Source organism: Monodelphis domestica, chromosome 6 (genome assembly GCF_027887165.1).
Source record: "Monodelphis domestica isolate mMonDom1 chromosome 6, mMonDom1.pri, whole genome shotgun sequence".
Lineage (NCBI taxonomy): Eukaryota > Metazoa > Chordata > Mammalia > Didelphimorphia > Didelphidae > Monodelphis > Monodelphis domestica.
In genome coordinates, this window is record NC_077232.1 from 229,816,367 (window position 1) to 229,839,490 (window position 23,124).

General features: G+C 37.5%; 1 protein-coding gene across 6 annotated transcripts in view; it reads left to right on the forward strand.

Moving 5' to 3' along the window:
- The window catches only part of TENM3 (teneurin transmembrane protein 3), a 3,501,974-nt gene that overhangs the window by 3,196,327 nt on the left and 282,523 nt on the right, over positions 1 to 23,124 (forward strand). The gene's annotated exons all lie outside the window — the stretch shown is intronic.

The following is a 23,124-nucleotide window of genomic DNA, read 5'->3' on the forward strand; positions in this document are numbered from 1 at the left end:
GTTTCTTTATTTGAGACTTCATAATTGCAAAGGGTCTAGAATTGATATTTCTACCATAGATGAGCAGTATATCCAAAATTCTAACATAAAAATAATATTCCAAATGGTCTTGATGATCTGTTCCCTTATAGTTATTTACAGATTAATGTAGGGAACTTGGAATTTAATATAATTTGCCCTGCTTCACAATTCTCTAGGGTGTCAGCCATGGCTATTGAATATGTAGTCAAGTTAGATGATCTCTTGTTGAACTTTACCTCTTTTACTTGGACTTTTTCTTTGCTTTACCTCTTGTTTTCATTTGTTGAAATTAATGCCTCACTCATACATGATGCAGCAGTACAGTATTTAGTATCATCTAAAAACATGGGGACAGACATACATGGCTGTTGAAAATATTACACCAAACCTGGGTAAGTGATTTAGGTTCTGAAGAAGAGAGTGCCAGTGCAATGTGAAGATGTTCCTGACAGCAGAGAAAGGAGAGAAATCTTACAAGTTGCCACAAAAAGAATGATTTCTTTTCTGAGAGGGAACAATATGGTACAATGGAAACAGTGCTGGATTTTAATTCGGAAGACCTGAGTTCAAGTTCTGACACTTTGGAGCTGTGCAACTTTGGGCAAATAATTAAATGTTTCAAGGGCTTATTTCTTCATCTAGAAATGAAGGGGTTGGACTATGAGACTTCTAAGTTTCCTTTCAGCTATAAATAGATCATCCTGGGACCTTAGGTGCATATTCAAGGCCCAAAGTAGTTCCTATTTTATTATTAAAAAATTAAGAAGCATATTTTTTAAGCCCTCACATTATTACATCTTAGAATCAATATTGTGTATTGGTTCCAAGGCAGAAAGTAAAGGTTAGGCAATGGGGATTAAGTGACTTGCCCAGGGTCACAGAGTTAATGAGTGTCTGGATCCAGATTTGAGCCCATTTCTTGGCCTGGTTGTCAATGCACTGAGCCACCTAGCAGTTCCCTAGGTAGCATTTATGTAGCACTTTAAGGTTTGCAGGACACTTTGCAGTGTTGTCTCATTTGTCATTATTATTTTACAGATGAGGAAATTAAAGATAAGATAACTCATTGACCTGAGGTCATACAACTTTAATTGTTTTAGTTCTTCCTGACTTCCAACATCCTAATTTGTTGTACCATCTGACTCCTTAATGATAACAACTAATTGTATACCACTTTATTCCACTTCAGATTAAGACCTTTTGTTCTTCTATGCCTTCCTTACAAAGAATACCTTCCAGTGGCAAAGCCTCGAATGTCTAGCCTGGTAACTTGAGCTTCCAGCATTTAGCAAGGCACCTGGTAGGATTGCTTATTATATACTTATTAATACCTGCTTATTGCCTTGACTCAGACATATTATAAAACTAAACATGCCTCTATCCCAAATTCAGTGTGATAATTTTTCATATTCTCTTTTGATTTCTATTTTTAAACCCCTTACCTTCCATCTTAGAATCAATACTATGTATTGGTTCCAAAGCAGAAGGGTGGTAAGGGCTAGAAATGGGGGTTAATTGATTTGCCCAGGGTCACACAGCTGGGAAGTGTCTGAGCCCAGATTTGGACCCAGGACCTCCTGTCTTTGAATCTGACTCTCAGCTGCTCCCTTCCTATTGATTTCTTAAGGTCCTAGACAAACTATTTTCTTCATGTCATTCCAAACATGTCCAACATAGAATTCATTTTCTTTCCCCTAAAATCCTTTTCTTACCCCTTTTCTGAACTTCCCAATTGCTCTTGAAGTCACCACCATCCTTCCTAGTCATCTAATCTTGCAAATTGGAAATGATTCTTGACTCCTCTCGGTTGCCAAGTCTTGTTGATTCTACCTCCTCAATATATCTTACATGTTTTCTCTGTGCCGCAGCTCACAAGCCACCACTTTAGTTCAAACACTCATCATCTCTCACTTGATCCATCCACTCAGCTGTATGCCACTTCTCCAATCCATTCTCCAAAACTGCTAAATGGCTATTTCTAAAGATTAGGTTTAACCATGAAACTCCCCTACATAAGCAACTTAGCAGCTTCTTACTATCTCTAAGAGAAATTGCAAACTCCTTTGGTTGGTGTTGGAAACCTCTTCAGGGTCTGGCTTCAGCCCGCCTCTCTTGGGCTTATTTCATATTATTCACCATCATGCACTCTACTTTGCAACCAAATTGGTCTACTTGCTATTCCTTGAACATAACATTCTTTGTCCCCTCTTTGTGCCTCTTTACCAGATATTCCCTCTGCTTAGGAAGTATTTCTTCCCATTATTGGTGCCCTCCCGCCCAGATTTCCATTATATGTTTCATATTTTTATTATATCTTGTATTTACTAACATGTACATATATTTCTCCCCTGCGCATCAAGAGAATGTAGAAACCTTGAGATAAAGGGAGTGTTTTGTTTAGGCTTCTTTATCCCTAACTCCTAGTACAGTGCCTGACCCATAATAGAAGCTTAATAACTTCTTGTTAAATTGAATTAAATTCAATACCAAAGATGACTAAGCTTTATTTTTTCCAAAATGCAACTTATATTTATTTTCCCATCTGGAAGGCATTTGTGAATGATTTTTATATTTGTGGACAGCATAATTAGGAAGAATGTCTGCCCCACCCCACCCTGAGTATGATCTCCACTTCAGTTTCTAGACCTGTGATGCCATGATGGTGACGTACCATTGCACCCCAAAGAGAGATCATTACAATGTATTTACAACAAAGAATCACCATGAAAGCAGGAATGTCTACATGTCTACTTTGTTAACAACGTGGCAGAAAAATACTGGGAAAACTCTCCTTTTGGGGATTAAATTTGTGTTCTTCATTCTTCTTGAAATCCATACTTTTACAAAAGAGGAGCTAACTGGGTTAAATTCTGAATATGGCTTAAGAAATGTAATGTTTCCAAACTTGAGCTGTTCCCTGGGGTTTGATCACACCTTTTCTGCTTCTCTTGTAAAGAGTGATTTCCCACTAATGCCAGCTGGAGCAGCAGAGTGAAGCAAATGCAATCCCTCTGGTAGGGAGGAGAGATCTTTGAGGGAAGCAAAGACACAGTTTCACTTGTTCTGTCCTACTGCTTAATGCCATCAGTAGGTGGTCATGCCTGCTCTGTTCTTGAACAAAGGACTTCCTTAGCAGAAGCAGAACTGACAAGTATCACATCTGTTTCATGGTGCTTCACCAGCCCCTATGGGCCAGCACCACATTATAGAAGCAGCAGCCCTGATGGGAGCCTAGGAATAAAACAAGATTGCAGGGCATCCTAAATGAGATGGGGGAATGGAATGGAGAAGGAGTAGGGGGAAACCAAGAGAGAAGGGAAACTAAAAAGATAGCAACAGGAAGAACATGGTCAAGAAAAAGATAAAGAAAGGAATACAAAGAGCAATGGTTCAAAGACAGATAATTTATTAGGGCTGCCTTTTAAAAAAAATCAGTAAAGTTTGCATATTTCTGCCTGAAGATTAAAGAATGATTCAAATGTTTTGTGTGGTCTGTCCACCCACTTTTCCCATCCCATTCCTCTAATCACCATAAAATAATTCTAATTGACCAATCCACAACCTACTTACTAGAAAAGCATGATAGAGAAGTTATTGGCTAGTCTTAGGCTATGGCAAACAGAGGAGACTTGAATTTGATTAGTTTCCACATGAATAGAGAGAAGGGAATGAATACAACTTATTTGGTAAATATTTAACCACCAGGTATGGGGACAGGGATGCAGGATGTATATAGGATACAATTTTAAATTCAATGCAAATTATAATCTATCACTTTTTATTTTTAATTTTTTATTCCATTTTTCAAATCTTTGAAAGATTTATTTTTTTATTTGAATTGATTTAGTCAATTTAGAACATTATTCCTTGGTTACAATAATTACATTATTTCTATCTATCACTTTTTAGATAATCCACAAAATAAAAAATGACATCTTGAAAAACATTTAATGAAATTACTTTCCCAGAATCATACAATTTAGGTACATTTTGAAACTGAAATTAAATCCCAAGCAATCAGATTCTCAAATTAAAGCTTGATCCATTATATCAGCTGCTTGCTGGGTAACTCCATCTATGTCCTATAACTTTCTCACTGGTTTTCTTGGAATGAGGCTTAGGTTTGTTCAGGACTTCAGAGTCACTAAGAGACTGTCCATACTTATTTTTCTCAACGGTTAGAAAAACAGATTGTTGAAAAAGTAAAGAATAAAAGGAGAACCTCTTAGAGCTTTGGGTAGATCTATGAAGAACAATAAAATTACTTAGCCTTTGAGATCTCCTCTAGTTCTAGATCCATAATCTTCTTTTAATGAATAGGGAAGAATAAACAAGAATCACACAAGATGCAGAAGATACAGCGGGCTTTGGGATCTACATGTGCTGGTAAGAACAGGTACATGGATGAAATCCTGAATCTACCTAAATGGCAATGTATTTATGTTCCTGCCTTTATCAGTACAAATGGAGGGGTTGGTTAATTGGTTGAACAAATAATGCTAGTTGATCATTGATGTTTTTGTAGTTCTTTCATGTTTGCGAGAAACTTTACATGTATACTTTATATGTGTGTGTATCTCCATCCCAACAACCCCATTGGGTAAATGCAATTTTTATTATTCTCATTTTCCAGAGAAGGACCTGAGACTGAAAGAGCTTAAACAGCTTCTTCATGATCACTCATCTAATAAGAATCTGAGACAAGACTAAACCTAGGTCTTCCTGCTTCATGCTATCTTTCTTGTCTTGGGTTTTTGCCCTGTGGAGATAGACAATCTCTTAGCTAGCCATGTCAGGACTGTCTGCTCATCTGGAGTCCATATTAGGGGACTGCCCCCTATGGTGCATATATTCCTTCTTGCAGCAATAACTGTTTTTCCTTCATTTGCTAATGATAGCATTACCCCTTTGCTCAAAAATCGTATGTGGCTTCTCATTTGCTCAGAAGATAACATCCTTGCTCTTTAGGCTGGTTTGCAAGTCTTTCTATAGCCTGACTCCAATCTCTCATGCCAATTTACCTCCTACTGTTTCTATCCACTGGTCCTAAGTTGATTACTCACCCTCCTTCAAATAATTCTTGGCATTTTTCTATTTCTAAGCTTCCCCATTTTAAAATGCCTTCCCTCCCAACTTCACCTACTGAAATGTCTCCACCTTCAAGACAAATCTCAAAAAACACCTCTCCCAGGAAGCCTTCCTTAATAGCCCCATTGAAAAAATGATCTTTTGCTTCCTCTGATACATTGCAAGGTGCGCTGGATTTGGAATCATAGGACCTGTGTTTAAATAATGGCTCTCCCCTTGTTAGGTCTCAGTTTCCCCAAGAGTAAAATGAGAGGGTTGGAGTATTTGACTTTTAAGATCCTTTCTAACTCTAGTCTTAAATTGCTATGATCTAGATCTAGAGCTCCTGTTATCTGTATCAGTCTTGCAGGATTTGTCATCCCTGATATTGTTGCTATTTTTGAATGTAATTTATCTCCCTGACTACATTGTAAATCTCTGGGCCATATCATTATAGTTCTTTAACACCGTGCTTGGCATGGAGTAAGCACTTAAAAAAAGTTTAATTGATTAATTGAATCATCTGGCACCTAACACTTCTATATATCATAAGACCTAGGATTTTAATGGTGAAATGGAACTTTAAAATGATCTACTGAGTAGGCTCTCAGTATTTGTTGAAAAAATGAATGAATGACTCTACAAAAAGTGAATCTAAATGTGGCAGTGAGGGGGTGCGGTAGATAGAGTGCTGATCTTGGAATTAGGAAAGACCAGGATTCAAATCCAGCTTTAGACATTTACTAGCTGTGTGACCCTGGGCAAGTCACTTAACCTCATTTGCATTTTGGGGGAAAAAATGTGAGACCAAATAGAAAAATGGGAGATTTTTTACCTTTATTCAACTCTTTGTTCAGAAAATAATTTGGAGCCAATGCTTTTTCTATTTATATTAGAATTAGAAGAACTGAATTCAGGATTTTCTGACTCCCAGTACTTACTAGCTCTTATGATCCTGGACAAGTCACCTAAATTCTCTTAGTATCAGTTTCTTCATCTGTAACTACAATTTGCCCATCCCTCTCCCCAGGGTGCGGATGGGGGTGGGGAGACAGAGTACTTTGAAAACCTTTATAAAGCACTCTTTAGATATAAGTAATATGGTATCAGTGCAGGCACTGGAATACTTGAGTTTGGGGAGTTCATTAGTCTTGCTGGAGCCGCCATTTTGTGGAATGGCCCCTTCCAGCCTTTTTTCATTCTCTAGACTTTGCCAGCACACTCTGTAGCTACCTTCCTCCCTCCACTCTCTTTATTTGTTCATTATATTAACTCCCACTCTTTTTTGAAGTTCCCTTTCATGTGTTGTCTTTCTCTATTAGAATGTAAGTTCTTTGAGGGCAAGAACCATCTCTCTTTTTTTTGGAAATCTCTCTTTTTTTATTTGTATCCTCAGCACTTTGTAGTTAACATTTAATAAATGTTCATTGATTGGCTTTTCGTGGATCTCAGTATATGTTGTCTCTAGTTTTTCTGGATGAAAAGCATCTAGAACATGCAAATCAGCTCCCTAGTGGCTGGCCTCTCCAAACTTAGCTGGATAGCCCAGATGATATGAGATGATAGATGTACAGTCTGCTTCTGGGCTCATCCCCAACATCCTTCCAACATGGAAGGGTCTTCTAGCCTCTGTATTCCCCTGGCATAACATTTAAGAACCCAAGGTCAACTCTATGGCTTAATGAGGCATCAAAAAAGAACTTAAGTACAAATACGAAGAGTATTATTAAATAAAGATGGAGATAAAGTAACTAGCAGATAATCCGATCAGTTATTTTGCCCATCCAGAAGTAAATAAGTCAGATATGGGTCTCAGTAGCATGGCCTAGAAAAGCAAATTTATTTGATGAACTGATTTTATTATATATAAAGGGAAAAAAATATGCTAGCTTTCCCAGCCAGAAGTCGCACAAAAACACATATATGTTTACAGATCTATCGTGCCTTGAAACTCCTGTGAACTAATTGCATTATGAAGTCAATTAACAATAGCTAGCATTTCTTTATAACACTTTGAGGTCCACAATGTACTGTATATATTATCTCATTTCATCCTCACAGTAACTGAGAAAGATGCTATTATTATCCTCATTTTACAAATGGGGAAAATAAAGCTGAAAGAGGATAGGTAACTGACTTGGAGTTGCATAGTTAGGGCCTAGAGCCACGTTTGAACTGTGATCTTCATGCTACTAGTCCAGGCCTTTATCAATTGTGGCTCCTCGTAGCCCAGCTTCTCTATGTTCCTTACATACAAATGACTATCCCAGCTTAGCCACAGAACTCATATTTCTTCTTTATTGTCAATCTTAAGATTTATCTCTTCTCCTTCCTTTTTTATCTTCACATATTTAGTATCATAATCCTCCTTTTCCAATAAAAAACCCTCTTCTTCTGATACAGGAAACACTGATGCACATGTGGTAGCATTGTTAAGGGCACTGGTTGTAGACCCATGTGATATAGTAGTAAAAGCACAGGTTGTAGGCCTGGACGGCCCATGTGGTGTGGTAGTAGTAATAGCACTAGTTATAAGCCTGGGAGGCCCATGTGGTATAGTAATAAGAGCACTTCTTGTAGGCCTGGGAGGCCTATGAGGTTAATAGTAAGAGCATTGCTTGTAGGCCTGAGAGGCCTATGTGGTATAGTAGTAAGAGCATTGGTTGTAGGCCTGAGAGGCCTATGAGGTATAGTAGTAAGAGCATTGGTTGTAGGCCTGAGAGGCCTATGAGGTATAGTAGTAAGAGCATTGGTTGTAGGCCTGAGAGGCCTATGAGGTATAGTAGTAAGAGCATTGGTTGTAGGCCTGAGAGGCCTATGAGGTATAGTAGTAAGAGCATTGGTTGTAGACCTGAGAGGCCTATGTGGTACAGTAGTAAGAGCATTGCTTGTAGGCCTGAGAGGCCTATGAGGTTAATAGTAAGAGCATTGGTTGTAGATCTGAGAGGCCTATGAGGTACAGTAGTAAGAGCATTACTTGTAGGCCTGAGAGGCCTATGAGGTACAGTAGTAAGAGCATTGGTTGTAGGCCTGAGAGGCCTATGAGGTATAGTAGTAAGAGCATTGGTTGTAGGCCTGAGAGGCCTATGAGGTATAGTAGTAAGAGCATTGGTTGTAGGCCTGAGAGGCCTATGAGGTATAGTAGTAAGAGCATTGGTTGTAGGCCTGAGAGGCCTATGAGGTATAGTAGTAAGAGCATTGGTTGTAGACCTGAGAGGCCTATGTGGTACAGTAGTAAGAGCATTGCTTGTAGGCCTGAGAGGCCTATGAGGTTAATAGTAAGAGCATTGGTTGTAGACCTGAGAGGCCTATGAGGTACAGTAGTAAGAGCATTACTTGTAGGCCTGAGAGGCCTATGAGGTACAGTAGTAAGAGCATTGGTTGTAGGCCTGAGAGGCCTATGAGGTTAATAGTAAGAGCATTGGTTGTAGACCTGAGAGGCCTATGAGGTTAATAGTAAGAGCATTGGTTGTAGACCTGAGAGGCCTATGAGGTTAATAGTAAGAGCATTGGTTGTAGACCTGAGAGGCCTATGAGGTACAGTAGTAAGAGCATTGGTTGTAGGCCTGAGAGGCCTATGTGGTACAGTAGTAAGAGCATTGCTTGTAGGCCTGAGAGGCCTATGAGGTTAATAGTAAGAGCATTGCTTGTAGGCCTGAGAGGCCTATGAGGTTAATAGTAAGAGCATTGGTTGTAGACCTGAGAGGCCTATGAGGTACAGTAGTAAGAGCATTACTTGTAGACCTGAGAGGCCTATGTGGTATAGTAGTAAGAGCACTGGTTGTAGGCCTGAGAGGCCTATGAGGTACAGTAGTAAGAGCATTACTTGTAGGCCTGAGAGGCCTATGTGGTATAATAGTAAGAGCATTGGTTGTAGGCCTGAGAGGCCTATGAGGTATAGTAGTAAGAGCATTGGTTGTAGGCCTGAGAGGCCTATGTGGTACAGTACTAAGAGCATTGGTTGTAGGCCTGAGAGGCCTATGTGGTATAGTAGTAAGAGCATTGCTTGTAGGCCTGAGAGGCCTATGTGGTATAGTAGTAAGAGCATTGGTTGTAGGCCTGAGAGGCCTATGAGGTATAGTAGTAAGAGCATTGCTTGTAGGCCTGGGAGGCCTGTGCAGTATAGTAATAAGAAAACTGGTTTTAAGCCTAGGAGGCCTGTGTTTCAGAGGTGTTGCCCTCTGAAAAAAACTAGGCAAGTCACTCACATTCTTTGAGCCTCAGTTTCTCCATCCATTAAATCAAATGAATCATGTTACCTTATGGATAGCAAAAGTTGAGAGAAATGTGTTTGGTAGAAACAAAAGCTATTATTACCATTATCATTCTATACCCTAGAATAGGAAAGTGAACATCTTTGGTAACATCTTCTAACCTTGTGACATTACTATTTCAAATTGGCATCTTCCGTAGCATTAAAGTAGTTATAATAGGAAAAGGAAAGGGGTGGCAGATAAATGGCTCTGTGGATTGAGAACAAGGCATAGAGATGGAAGGTCCTGGGTTTAAATTTGGCCTCAGATACTTCCTAGCTGTGGGATCCTAGGCAAGTCACTTAAACCCCATTGCCTAGCCCTTTCCACAATTCTGCTTTGGAATCAATAAACAGGATTGATTCTAAGATGAAAGGTAAGGGTTAAAAACAAAAAGGAAGGAGTAAGAGAATACAATACCATTGCCAGATATTTTGGTGAGTGTTCCCAGCTTCTCCCCCCCCCCCAAAAAGGCCCCTTCTTTTCATTATCCTAGAACTCCCACTCTATTTACTAAGGAAAAATAGCTTACTCCTTCTTCTGAATAATAGATGAATTTTACTTCAGCCTTTTGTATACTTTGTTTACAAGAATGATCAAATATACTTTTTATACTTAAAGACATAGTCTTTTCTTTTTTAGCCTTTTCTTAATGTGCTTCTGGTTCCCACCCCCCCTTTGGAATATAAAGGGGAGAAAGTGGATAGGATAGCTAAGAGTTAGAGGTTAAGAGGTGAGAAGGCCTAAAAGTAACCTGCAAGGAAACTAAAAACTCTGTCAAGCATTAAGCTCTCCAAAATAAAAATAAAAATATAATCACAGAGAGAAGTCCTGGCTCATCTATGCTCCATTATTCTTCACTGGGTTCATCTTGTATTGTGAGATTTTTAGAACTTGCTGAAATACCATTTGTAACTTTTCCCCCCCTTTGTTCTTTTTGCCTCCTTTGTATTTTTCTATGGTTCTTTTTTTGATTGTTTTGGTGGGATGGGAAGGGTCAAGCCCTATGATTTGAGAGTTGATCCTTTGTTGGAATCACAGCCCTAAGGCCAACATTTTTTTGGTTTAAGTTCTATTTGAGGACAAAATGAGGCACTCAGAAGTCATTGAACATTTATAAAAGGTGTACTTTGCTCTACCACAGCAAGGACAAGCAATAGTGATAAAGTCACATTTATTTTCTCTGAATACAGCCACCCTCTTCTCCATATGGAAATGCATTATCAGAGAGTGGTGACTCTAGAGGTCCCTGCCATCCATCAAATTTGAGAAGTCCAGATTTCTTATGACCCCTAGAGGACCAGGAAGCTGCATCAATAAAACCAGGAGCAATCTGGCCCCAAGGGCAGTTTTATCTTCTTTTAGGTAAACCAAGGCCATTCATTGTATCCCCCACCATCACTAGTCATCTTGACTTTTGTCTTACCACTGGACTTGGATGACTTTGGAAAAGATAGTGAGGCTGATGACCTTATACAGCTCTACTTCCCTTAAATCCAGTTTATGTGTGAATCAAAAGACATTATCTATTGTCATTTTGTTCTTCTTTGAATACGGAGGACCACAACCAACCAACTGACGCCATATTGTGGGTGTGTGGAGAGAAGATTCATAAGAGATTGCTATTCTTATCACAGCATCCACATACTAATACATGCTTATTTTGTCTACCATTCACACTTTTTTTAAGCTCATCCCATTAAGAAAACACTATCCCCGTATAGATGTTCATTATGACCATCATTAGCATTTTTAGTTTATATCATTTATTGAATATCAGTTTCATTGTAAAGTGAGACAGAATAAAAAGGCCACCCCTAGCCAGTGAACACTTCAGAGTATCCTTCTAGCTGCTCTGCATGTACCTCTTACTTTAGCCAAGAAAGCAGAAGAGATAACAAATCAAATTAAATTTTCTCTTTTTTTTCCTTTTCTTTAAACCCAATAATAAAGCAAGGCTGCAAAGGTTGAAAGGCCTACACAAATTTTACTAATGATCTATGGTTCCCCAACAAATCCATCTTCCATTAACACAAATAATCAAGAATTTGTAAGCTGAAAGAATTCCTTCTTTGGGGATGATGATCCAGAAATTTCCATTCTGTTTTAAAGCTTGTGTCCTCTCATGCTGTGTTTCCATTATGTATGTAATTCACAACTATGCATATATTTAATTTGATTTGCCACATGGCAAGAGTAACGTATACTCTTAAAATATCTCAGGAAAGAATAGTTTTCCATCTTTGTTTTTTATAAACTCTAGCAGATAACCATTACTGTCCCATGCTTTTTTCATTCTTTCTAATCTAAAATCACAATATTCGTTTTTCAGATTTCCTCTTAAGATATCTAAAATACTCTCTTCTACTTAAAGTGCTAAGAAAACACATTCCTGGGTTGACTACATACTGTATATGAATTAGGAATCTCCAGAATCTTAGCTAGGAAAAAAAAACAACCGCCATCACCATCATTTTTGCAGTGCTTTAAAGGGAATGGAGGAGGATGGAAAGGCTGAGGGAACAGTTGGATTTCCACATCTGTTAAATAATCGGCAACATGTAGACCAAATGCTGCCATTCTTTTCAACTTGAGACCAGCTGTTGAAGTGAACATGAAGGAAGGCTCACTCATTATGGCTTGTTCAATGGCTTGTTGGAGATTCAGTTTCCTAGTTCCACCAGTCTGATCAAAGCAAAGTAGTTTACTTTCTTTCTCCATTGTTACTAAAAATATTCCTCATTTGTTTCTGAGAGGCTTTGGCTTTTTTGTGGATTTTTTTTTGAGAGCAAAAAGGTCAACTAAAGCGCCTTTCCTTGATTTTCATTATGTCTGTGACAGTGAGCAGCCCTGGTTAACAATTATGCAGTACTTGGACGAGCGCTAAGGAACACGGGTGTCTCTTTTCTTTGGCCTTAATGCATGTTTGCTTTTGTCAGCAATATTGCTAAGTCAAAGATGTTCCAGTGTCCATATGATATTTGGAGTCAGGAAAAACTGAATTCAGTAAAAACAAACACTTTTTCTTCTGTGAATGTCATATGATTTGGTAGCGTTGCCAGAGTATCACTTGCTGCAAGTTGCGTATCTCAATCAAAAGATTTCCTCATGATGAAAATTTCCTCTTCTCGGCTGGCATTGCAACTGTGTTTTCTTAGCCACGGAATAAAATCTTAACCTGGCAGAACCCTGGGTTGAATGAGGGAAGGAGATGAGAAAACAGATCTTAAGTGACACTCCGAACTTTGGTCTTCCCCCAGTTCTCTGAGAGCCCTAAACTTGGTGAAGTCCCTTACCTCCATGGAACTGGTCACCATTTGGAGTAATAATGATGGCGGCCTGTTTATCATTCCTTTCCTCCTCATCACTTAGCATTTTGTAGGATTGGCAAACACTGCAGAAACCCCATGTGCTCCCGCTCCATTTGGCAGTATAGGTCCCTGGGATTTGTAATCATCCCTCTGAATAGCTGTCAGTCTGGATTTACAGAGATATATTCTGTTTGGAATATGTTCCTGTGAGTGTACAATTGACAAGTTTTGGATCTCGGTGTGTTTCTCCAAGGAGTGGATGCTAAAATCTGCCTGTGTGGTTCTCGTCAGAACATACTGCACACCAGCCTGGTTTCCTGAAGACTTTGTCCTTGTATAGAGTGTTTATTTTACTCCTTTCAAGATTAAATTTATTGCCCTGACTGCTGACATCTTTTAGGGCTTGGAGAAGCCATATTCTTCTTCACTGTGATGAGTCTGCCTCCCTAAAGATGTGTAAAAGAAATAATGTGTGCATTCCGCACACCAAGGTATGCATTGAGAAGGACATGCAAAAGTGAACAAGTGTAGGAGTGTTGAAAATAGAGTTGAAAATAAGAGTCGGAATCCAATCTGTTCTCCTGAAGAATAAATTCAGGTAGTGGAACTCAATTTGGAGTTTCTGTATGGGGTTTTTGGATTTGTTAGTTTTTTGTGCTCTCTGTATATTGCAATTTTTGTGAGGACATGAATTGTAGATTGGAAATTCAGGTTAGTCTTGGTGAACACAGGAGCTGATCTTGTGCTAGTATGAAAGCATTCTAATTCTTTTTTTTTCCTAGTATAGTTTTAAATGTCTCTAGTGACAAAGACTTCTGGTCTAGCAGTGATAATTTCATAATTCTCTCCTGAATAATGAAATTTCTTCTCACTATTCTTTATGCCCCTGTTCATACACTTCTTGACATTTATCTTATCATCGATGGCCATCAATATTTAGCCAATTAAGTTAATCCTCTGTTGACATTTATATTTCCATGGTTTGTTTTGTTAATTGATAGTTCAGGTCTTGATTTGGAGATTTTAATAATTATGTGAGTGCCTACTGAGCGTGGCCAAATGACGAATTGTATTTTTAATGCTGCTTTTTATTTTATTCCCAAGGCTACTTGTTTTTGATAAAATATTCTTTCATGGTCTGTGTTCCAGCTGGAAAAGCAATATCTGTCTAGTCTCTCTAAATGGGGGATGAGAGCAGGAAACCATCCTTTATATTTTGTCCACCTAGCACATCATATACATGTATTGTTTCAATCAATACAACAAAATTCATTTCAATTCATGTTTATTAAGCACTTGTCATGTGTAGCCACTTAGGAGATTCAAAATGGATGATCCAGTATCAACTTCTTAGGAGCATTTAATCTAATAGAGAGGAAAACGACAGACACACAAATAACAAGAGCAAAGCAGAATGTTTTAAGTGCCACAAGAATAGGAAACCGTGCTGTGGAAATTCAGAGATGAAAACCAGGAAAAATATATGGAGAGATAATGGCATTTAAGATGGTGCTTGAAGGTTAGGTAGGATTTGGAGCACAGGCACTTGGTAATTGAGGCATTAAAAATTGTCTTCTTCTGACCAGCCTGACATGTCATCTGTAAAATGGGGATCCTCAGTTAAAAATGTAAAAGGACTCCATACATCATGTAATTTAATGCTTTCATTTTACAGATGAGGAAACCAAAGCCCAGGGAGGCTAAGTGATTTGCCCAAAGACATACAGTGAGCAACTACCTTGCTGGGCTTCAAAGTCTGGTCCCCTGAATCTAGATCCTGTATAATACTTCCTATATACCTAGATCACAGGGTTGCCATAAAGATAGAATGAAACACTAAATAGAAAACACTTTGCAAACCACAATATTGTCTCCAAAAGCCAGCTATTCTTAGTGGAGCAAACAATGACAATTACAATGCATTTAGGAAAATAAATTTTAAAAAATATATTTAGGGTCCTGGAGAATAAAGAAGAGACAGAAAAGAAGAAAGAGCTTAGTCCACACAGTAAGCATTTAATAAAATGCTCCTTGACTGAATCACTGGCCAAGGGACCAGAAATAAAAAAAAACAACAACTTAGTGGCCCATTGGCAATGGCAGTGGATCAAGATGGAGAGGGTAGTCAGCATTGCTCCATCTTAGAGGGAGGTCACAGAGCTTGAAGACCTAGGAATAATCCTAGAATTTGGTCATAAGGGAACTACTGATCCCCTTAACAGAGTATAATCTGTTGAGGAGGAATAGGTGGTATCAGCATGGGAATGGTAAATTAATACTACTGTTTTTAGAAATTTCAGGATGGGAGAGGAGTGTAAGATGGGATAATAGGCTAAGATGATAACAGACTTTGAAGAAGCATTTTTTGTTATTATTGTTAGCTTTGTGCTTGAACTTTTTTTTTTTATTAATACAGGGAGCTTAAACATATTTGTGGGAGGAAGAGAAGGAACTAGTAGAGAGGAAAAAAATTAATCTTTTTGTGTCATGGAGCCCATTAGACTGTGAACTGCTTTAGAACAAGGACATTTTTTTTTCTTTCTCTGTATCCACAGAACTTAGAGTGATTCTTGACATCTATTGTTCTCCAGGACACTTTTGGGACCCCATTGGGAATTTTCTTGGCAAAGATATCAGAATGGTTTGCCATCTGTATCTCCCCCTCATTATACAGATGAGGAAACTGAGGTAGACAAGGTTAAGTGACTTGCTCAAGGCAACAGAACTAGTAAGTGCCTGAGGCTGGATGTGAACTAAGATCATGCTGATCCTCCATTCAGTGCTCTATCCACTGTGCTTTCTAGCCACCCTGTGCATGGTAGGTATTTTAAAATAGCTTATCTTACTTGAAAGTTCAATCTGCCAAGCTTTTCCCTTTGATCCAGGAATGCCTGACATCCTATCTTATTTGAGTACCTTTGTTCATTGACTGATCAAGGTCAAGCCAATTTCCTCATTTAAAATATATGGATAAAGACACCAACCATACTTGCCTCATAGAATTGCTGTGAAAAAATGTCATATAATACACATATAACCCAGTGGAATTACTCATCAGCTTTGGGAAGAGGAAGGGAAGAGAGGAGGGAAAAAACATGAATCACATAACCATGGAAAGCATATTTTTAAAAATAAAGTGAAATGAAAAATGAGAAAATATGTCATACATTTTAATAAATATGAATTGTAGTTATGATCATTATTACCATTAGCAGCCATATATAGGAACAGGCAAAGCTGACTAGACAAATGGGGAAAAAAAGAAGTACTTTCACCTGGTATGATTACCTTGATTAAACAGAATAGTATTCTCTTCCTAAACAGAACCCCACCTTGTTTTCCTTATATGAACATAGCCTTCACTTAGCCAACCAATAAAGCGGGGGGGGGGGGGTTGTTGATGGTTAATAAAGAGTGAAGTAAGGGTAGTAATGAAGTTAAAGTTATCTCTGGCCATTTCTCTGAGAGGTCCAGAAGAAGATACCTTTTTTCCATCTATCTGTATTGTATTGCAAACCTGGAAACACAAAATAGGAAAAAAGGGGCACCCTTGATCATACTGATTGCATGAACTCTAAGTTCTATCCAAATGTGTGTGGGATGAGATTTTTTTCCAATATCTTATTTTTTAGGCAGTAATTACTGCAGTATAAGAAGTATGACAGGTTTGAGGGAAGAGAGAACGTTATAAGTCCGTGATTTCTCTGTGAGCACCCAGCATGGTACGCCTGATACAACACTGGTCTAGGAGCTGGGAAGATGTGATCAAAGGTTTCCTTCTTTCCTTTTCTGATTTCATGACTTTGGTACTCAAGGAACTTATCTTCTCAGGGTATCAGGTAACTCTCCAACACTTTAAGTTATAGGATAATCAATGATCACCATTAATAGAGGGAATCCCTTCAGTGGGAAGAAACAACTCAGTTTCAGATCCCTCACAAACAGAAATTTGATTGAAATTTTCTATATTTGTCATTTTCGTTCTTCAGTCATTTCAGTCACATCTGATTTTTCATAACCTCATGTGAGATTTTCTTGGTAAAGATACAGTAATGGTTTGCCATTTTTTTCTACAGCATATTTTACAGATGAAGAAACCAAGGCAAACGGAATTAAATTACTTGCCCAGGGTCACACAGCTAGTGTCTGAAGCCAGATTTGAACACAAAAAGATGTGTCTTTGTTGACTCCAGGCCTGGCACTCTGCACCACTTAAGTGCCCTGTATAATGTAAAATCATACCCATTTTTTAATGATTTGGATTTAAAATGGCACCATCTTTTGCCCAATTTTCTCTTCAACATGATCATTATGTGTCATTAGGGGCAATATATAATGTAAGAAAAATGGAATGGCAATTTCAGAAAAGTAATCATTTAACAGCAGTGTTTGGCAGACTTTATAAAAGGAGAGCTTAGTGTCAGAGTCCGTTTTCAAACCCTGGTTTTCCTGAATCCTAACCTCCTGGCTATTTCGGCATACCACCACTTTCTGGGTTTTTAATAGCCTTTGGACCCCTGGTGGAACAGACACTCTCCCAGAAAGAATAAAAGGATACATGCTTCCTTCTTACTGAAACGCAGTCTAGTTCTGGAAACAGAATCTATGGTGAACAATTGTAACCCAGGAAACTGGCTTTATCCACGTTATAGAATGGTTTAAGCTGGCTCTGGGCTCTTAGAGTTTATGGTGTTTTATACCAAAGTAAAATGAAATGCTGTGGTCAATTCTTGGAACCAAATTTAGAAAGGATGCTGATGAGCTAGAGAATGTTTAGGACACCCCACATGTGGTAGGAGCTCAGGATTATTCCATATGAATATCAATTTGAGGAATTTAGAATGTTTATCCTGGAGAAAAAAAAAAGAAGATTTGGAGAGGGCATGATAGCTATCCTCTAGTATTTGAAATGCTATCATGTGGAAAACGGATTAGACTTAATCTGCTTGACCCTGGAGGGCAGAATACTGGATATAAGTGGCCAAGAATTAGATATTAGCCTGATAAGGAAAAACTGTCCCAGAATTCCAACAGTCCAGAAATGCAATGGCTGTTCCTTAGAGTTGCTCCATACTTTTACTGCTATTGTTTATTAGTCATTTTCAGTTGTGTCTTGATTTTTCATGATCCTGTTAGAGGTTTTCTTGGCAAAGATACTAGAGTGATTTGCCATTTCCTTCTCTGGCTCATTTAACACATGAGGAAGCTGAGGCAAACAGGGTGAAGTGAGTTGCCTAAGGTCACACAGCTAGTAAGTGTCTGAGATGAGATTTGAACTTAAAAAGATGAATCTTCCTGATTCCAGATTCTGAATTCTATCCACTGGGCCACCTAGTTGCTCACACCTTTACTGAAGTTCTTCCAACAAAGGCTGGCGACCATATAATAGATGGGATGTTTGTTTCTGTGTGGGTTGGACTAGCTGCCCCTCAAGTGCCAGCTCTAAACATTTTGGGATTTTGAGAAAGATTTTGAGTTCTATGGCAAAGGAATGTGATAGTGACAACTCCATATTGCTCAGTGGATTATCAAATTATATACCAACACACATACATATAGTAGATGATAAATTATATATATATGAGAAATTTTATCTATATACATATAACTATACATACAAAGAAAAGTGTAGCATAATCATATCTTATCAGAGAAGAAAGAAAGCATAATTCTGATCAGTCTCTGTTAAACAGCATATTGAAAAGTGACAGTTATGGTATCATTTTCATTTTTTAAATAAACACAACTTGGAATGAGGAAGAGGAAGGCTTAAGTTCAAATCTTGCCTGAGACACTTAATAGCTGTGTGATCTTGGGCAAGTCACTTAATCCAGGTTGCCTCAGTTTCCATATCTGTAAACTAAATGGAAGAAGAAAATGGCAAAACATTCTAGTATCTTTGCCAAGAAAACCCCAAAATGAGGATCACAAAGAGTCAGACGTAACTGAAACAGATTAACATCAACAAATATTATATAATCCTATTTGTTAATTATATGTTAGATTTCTGTGATATCCTATGTATAACAGAATTATAGAATTCTATTCTCAAGGTGAACTTCGTATCATATTCTACAAATTAACTTGCTAAGTGTTTTAGTATGTTTATGTGACTTCATAGTGTCAAGGCAATGTTTCCACATAGGAGTCCTTCAACCTTGTTTTTAGTAGAGTGCATTCTAAGTGTTTCATGAAGGAATTCTTTGTATTGAAGCCATAAAGGGCTAATGAGTTTGGGGGAAGGGGGGACGATAGAAGGAGAAAAAAAATGAGACAAGAGAAGGCAAACAAGCGAGTGCATTTGTATTTATAGCCCACATTCCAATCCTGACATAGTGCCACAATTGTGTGTGGCTTTGGAGAATTATATTATTAATACGAATCTTGAAAAATTCTTCAAGGATGTGAAAATAGAAATGAAGAAAACACACACACAGATACAGAGAGAGAGAGAGAGAGAGAGAGAGAGAGAGAGAGAGAGAGAAAATAGAAGCGGTATATCGGAATTAGCCTCGTCTGTGCTGTGGTTTTTTCATGATTTAAAACTTAAAAGGAAAACTCATTTATAGTTCATTGTCAATTATTCTCAAATGCTACAATGTTTTATTTATTAATAAGAAGAAAATATTGGGTTTCATATTTCACATACAGTTATAGCTGGAGTGATTGTTTTTAAGCAGTAATATGCTTCACATTCTTAGTTATTTATGACTACTTATTTATAGAGTGGTAGAAAATATTTGGTGCTCTGGGAAAAAAAGAAACAGATTAAATGTGATAAAATATCACCAACTAAAGTTTACTATTTTTAAAGGATTTAGCTCAAAATACAGAGTATTGACTTGGATTTTTTGCCTCACTTCAAACACGCAAAACTATTTTTAATGGAGAAAAGGTTTTTCTTCAAAGTATTCCTCTTCTCTTGCTACAACTCCATTTCTGTCCATTCATAACTTCCATAAATTATCTATGCCTATTGACTACAATTCATCTATCCTTCCTATTTTCCTATTTCTTAGAACAAAGTTGGACAGCCTAGTCGGTCTAGGAGGTTTGAAATTAATGTTCTTCCCAAATGTCCTTTCCCAAAATTTTTTAGTAAAAGAAAATAATGATAAATTTATTTCCAATTGGAATTGTAACTGTCACTCTCAAAAGGTTTATTTTCTGGGATGAACCAAGTATATTTCATCAGTTAGAAATTATTTCTTTATCATCATCTTCAATAATTTTCATTCATAAAAGTTATGTCCAGTATTTTATCATGTAAATACACCGAAATGAGTACAGTGATATCTCTCCTATTTAGAATGAGAAATGGGAATTTAACTGACTAAAAAGGTAGAGAGGACTTTTAAAGAGAAAATGTTGCTGATTCTGTTCATTTTTAATTACAGGAGAAAATGGACTTAAATTGAAGTAAGAGACAGTTGTTAGATATTTAGTACAATTACTTGACTGTCAGAGTGGCTTAAACATTAGAAAAGACCCTCAAGTAAGACTTCAGAATTCTTTTCTAAAGAGATTTCAAAGGTTGGGCTGACAAAAAATCAAACCCTCCATCTACAAACATTACAATACAATTCTAGGTCTGTTTGACCCAAGGATGACACTCAGTAGCCACATGGAAAAAGCACTGGGTTCAAAGACAGATGTGGTCATTGCTGTTTAGTTGTTCAGTAATTTATGATTTCTTTGTGGCCTCCTAGACCATTAGCACTCCAATGCTATCTGAGGAGTTACCTTGGTAAGCATACTGCAGTAGATTTCCATTTCCTTCTCCAGTGGATTAAGGCAAACAGAGGTTAAGTGACTTACCCAAAGTCACACAGCTAGTGTCTGAAGCCAGATTTGAATTCAAGTCTTCCTGACTTTAGGTCCAGTGCTCTATCCACTGAGATGTCTATCTGCATCCTAAGAGGACCTAGATTCAAATCCTTCCACTTAATTAACTGTGACCTTGGACAATTTATCTCACCTCCTTGTGCCTCACTTTCTTCATCTGTAAACTTAAACACTTGGAGCCAATAACCCCCAGGTGCTTTCTTTTGCTTTTGATCTTTTGATTCATAGTCTAGGATAGAGGAAATGAATCCTTGCAGTGATTCTTACCTTCTTACATTGAAAGCATCTATACTGAATCTGATGATGATAATATTATTTACCATTATTACCATTATTGTTAATAGATCCCCATATTCTTTTTTTTTAATTTTAATATTATTTTATTTGGTCGTTTTCATACATTATTCACTGGAAACAAAGATCGTTTTCTTTTCCTCCCCTCCCCTCCCCCCCCCCCCCCCCCCCCCCCCGCCTTTCCCTCTCCCATAGCCGACGCATGATTCCACTGGTTATCACATGTGTTCTTGACTCAAACCCATTTCCCTGTTGTTGGAGTTTGCATTATAGTGTTCATTTAGAGTCTCTCCTCAGTCTTATCTCCTCCAACCCTGTAGTCAAGCAGTTGCTTTTCAGCGGTGTTTTTACTCCCACAGTTTATCCTCTGCTTGTGGGTAGTATTTTTTTTTTAGATCCCTGCAGATTGTTCAGGGATTGCATTGATACTAATGGAGAAGTCCATCACCTTCGATTGTACCACAGTGTATCAGTCTCTGTGTACAAGGTTTTCCTGGTTCTGCTCCTCTCGCTCTGCATTACTTCCTGGAGGTTGTTCCTAGATCCCCATATTCTAATGTGAGTAGCATTTAAAAGGGCAAGAGGATATTGACAAAGTAGAGTGAGTCACGTGTATGACCTACTATAATCCCAGGAAATATTCAGCAAAATAAATTTAAAATATAATAAAATATAGATAACCTAACAATTTAAAATTTTTGTTATTATGCAGGACACAGGAATCCTTATACAGATAGCCCTTTTACATCATGACTTACTCTGCTGTGATTTTGAGATATGGTGGGTTGGCAGGAGAAATAAAAGGCAATTTTGGAGGAGTTTTTCAGAAGCCACAAACAACACAAAGGCCAGCAGATGACAGAAAGTTTAGAAACTCAGATATGAGTAAAATATGAGTAGAGTGTTGTATAATCATAACATGTTATTTCTTTTAATACTGTAACCACACACCAAATTTCTTTTTTAAGGTTAAAATAAATTAAAAGTTAAAGTTTGCCAAAAGGATAGGAAAGCCAGCAAATGACACACAAAAGGCTAAAAATGTAGTGATATCTTAATATTGACCTCCATATAGCCTATGACTAAACACTTAACCCACATTTTACAATAAGGTACTATAAACACCCTATAAAAGAAAAAAGAAAAAAATCAGATTTGTCTGGTATGAAGGATGGCCAAACAATTTTGAACAGGGATGCAGCACCCCTAACCCCCACAACGTGGAAGGGATGCCTGTAGTGGCCTCCAGTTCTACTTGAGTTTAACACCACTTCTCCAAATATTGGATGATAGACTTTAAAGGTTTTATTTTTTCTCTGGAAAATAATACTGCAAGGAAAGTTAATTATTACATATAGGTATATCAATATAACATAATGTGTCTACTATAGATATATATTTATTCCTATACAGGACATCAATTCAATAGACTGCACATAGAAGCTGAGGTTTTGCTATTCTGATTTTTCTATAATAGTAAATATCCCTGTGTTTCTTAATAAATCAGTGAATAAATTACAAGAGCATTAGTAATTGTCATGTCCAGAATATCACAATTGTCATGGGTGGTTCTCAGTGGTCTTTATGTTTATTTTTGTTGGTCTTTTCCCCACCAGTGATGCCTAGATTGCAGGTGACATGCATGGGAGACAACTTGGAAGAGGCTTAGAGGTCATTAATGTATAAGCAAATGAATGTGTTTGGGTATTTGTGTACTTATCTGAATGAGTTTCTCTGTTTTTCTTAAGCAAGTAGAAAAAAATTTCAGATTATACATCCCCATTATGATGTAAACTAAAATTTTAGCTTTATATTATAGGAAATAAAATTTTGATATTGATTTTTCCCTATTTAGTACCTCCCCCACTATGACATGAATCCTACAGCCATATTGGTAGGAAGGAAATAGTGGCAAAAATACTAATCCAAACTTAAAAACTTTATTTCTCTTCCCCCCCCCCCCCCTTTTTTAAAGAGAGGATTATCAACTTCGGGTCTGTGGACTTTTTTTACTCTTTATTTTTTTTTTTATATTTCAATAGCTTTATTTCACTAGAATTGGTTTTCTTTCTAGACCTCTTTTTTATTTTAGAAATTTACAAATTCTAAGGAGTATATAAGCTTTACAATGTTGCCCAAAAGTTTCATAACATAAAAAATGGGTTAAGACCCACTGATTTAAAAAAAAAAAAGCTTTCTTTATATCAGTTTCCAGGAAAATGTTTTTATAAAAACTAAGTGTTCCTATTATAATTTAATGGCAAGTAATAGTTTATTTTACTGGGCACAGTATTTCACTTGAGGTATTAAGGTTCTCTTTAGGCTCCTTACCT